Raw genomic sequence first — 2523 nt, forward strand, 5'->3', positions numbered from 1 at the left:
ATGAGCAGCATCACCTTTGCCAGGATATAGGGAACATAATTTAAATCCCTCATCATTAACTTGCTGTGTTATAGTTCTGGGCACTGGCAGCTTCCTTTATATTCATGAAGTCAAAGATTGTGGCTTCTGGCTCTTGCACATAAGCATTCAGATAAACAGAAAATCAGGCCTTAAGAGTTGAATATTCTCCTCCTTTATCATGAACTGTTCATAAGTTCCAGTAAAGACAGATCATATTTTGTTCCCCTCAAGGAAGTCATCTGCACTTTTAGATTTATCACTGGCTAAAAACAACCCTTTTACCATATCTTACAAATGGTTTATAGTAATCAAAATATCTGTAAGTTAGATTATTACGGTGTTTTCAAGATGTGTTTCAACCATATGAGTTCTAACTCTTAATCTACACAATAGACTTCCAGGATATTCATATCTTTTCTTTTTATAAATTATGGATTTATATTTTAAAACTTATGTAATACTTTTAAGATTTCCAGTTAATGATAATAATACAAAGAATTTTATGGTCCTAAAGTTTGTGAGTGAAGTATGCATATTTCAATACCACAATTCATCCTGCACTGGTAAAATATGACTAAGAATCAGGTAATCAGACATATAAAATGTTGGAAGGAATTCTAGTGTCATTTGGACACTATGATTTAAAATTACCAATTCCAAAAGATAAAAGTACTGATATTGAGAATTTATTCATAGTCTTGGATTGTCTTATGAATAGTCATTGCTATACTGATCAACTATAAACCTAAGAGAAAGGGAAAACTATATAATACTAAATTTACTTTTTCTAAATTACCATGAATTTTTACATTAACTTATATATTTTTGATGCTCTACATTACAATAGAATATATTTTGAGATTTATTGTCCTCATTTACTCTTGTTCCCACTAGAAATACTTTATTTACCTCATAAAAGACCCATCCCTGAAAGCAACAAAGAAGATTGAATTTGAAAGACATTATGAAACTTAACAAATAAATATCTACTCAAACATAATAGTCCTCAAAGTCAGAAAGAATTCAGAAATAAGAGCTTTGCTCTCGAATCTTTCAATGCTGTAATATTGAAAATAATATTGAAAGTAAAAAATTGAGGTGGTATGCTATACTTCTAACTATACTCAATACCAGTCACTTGGATCCATTAAATAAGTCAAAGTTACAGAGGTGTTAATCCTGTTCACAAGGCTACAGAGTTTTATTACTTAGAGGATACTGTGTGGACACTTTTTCCCACTTATATATTCTGAAATATTAATAAAGGTCAAAATTTTTGATGGCGTTGACAGGAAGACTAATGCAAATTAAGTAGCAATATTATTTCACAAGAAAGTTCATGCAACAACTGTTAAAGAATTGATGTTTTTAGTTGTCCTATATTTTTTAGAACTTCACACATAACACAATGAGATATGATAATATTTAGCTCCCATTTTCCACTCTAAATAACCCATATCACTCTCAATATATACAACCCATTTGAAGATATATTTATAAGTAAATATATATAATTATATATAAATAATATATAAATATATTATTGTATAAATAATATATTTTCATATTTATATTGTATAAATATAAATTATGATACATAAATATATACATATGCAAATGCAAACACACACACATATATACTACACCCATGTAGTATAGTTGATAGTATTGGAGGCTAGAAACTATCAACTGGAAACAGCTCTTCAGTAAAGAGTAGAGACTAGAAAGCATCTTCAGCATCTATATGGGAATTTTAGATGGCTTGATCTTCTAAGTCAGGACCATCCATTTCTTGGCTACATACATTCTTTCAAAAAGCATCTTCCATCTTCTACAGCTTTTAGAGTTTTTTTCTACCTTCTCTTCAGTGACTCTTTCCTTATCTGGAGGAAGAGCTTATGTATTTCTATTTACGGCTGACCAGTCTGTTTGATATACTCAGCACTACAGTCAACTATACATCTCTCTGTGGATTCCTGCACTTTGCAAATGTAAGATTTTCTGATTAAAATAAAAAGCAGCTCATATCTATTGTAATAAACTAATTTTTAAAAGCTATATTGACAGCATTACCATTTAACAAATAAAAACTAGAAAACCTACATTGTGACATATGAACATCCATCCTTGGCTTTTGATCAAGACGACACTGCCAGATTTAAACTCTGTCCTATGGAGCAGTCTCATAATGAATGAGAGATCAGTTACGTATGCTTTAACAGTTATGCCTCTATTGTACTAGTGGGCATTCCTTGAGGTGTAGTGTCCAGTACTCACTAAGATTGTTTTCTCCAATAACAGCCTGCATAGCACCCCAAAGGCAGGTTATTACCTCTAAGCCATAAGACGTTTAGTTCTCAATTTGTGATTTCTTCAAATATAGGGTGTTATCATGTACTTATTGACTGTATCTATGGTGATTTGAGTAGGAATGGTCTCCATAGTCCCATATACCTCAATGCTTGGAACCTGTGCTACTTGAGAAAGATTAGGAGGTGTGGT

Source organism: Mus caroli, chromosome 1 (genome assembly GCF_900094665.2).
Source record: "Mus caroli chromosome 1, CAROLI_EIJ_v1.1, whole genome shotgun sequence".
In the NCBI taxonomy this organism is placed as follows: domain Eukaryota; kingdom Metazoa; phylum Chordata; class Mammalia; order Rodentia; family Muridae; genus Mus; species Mus caroli.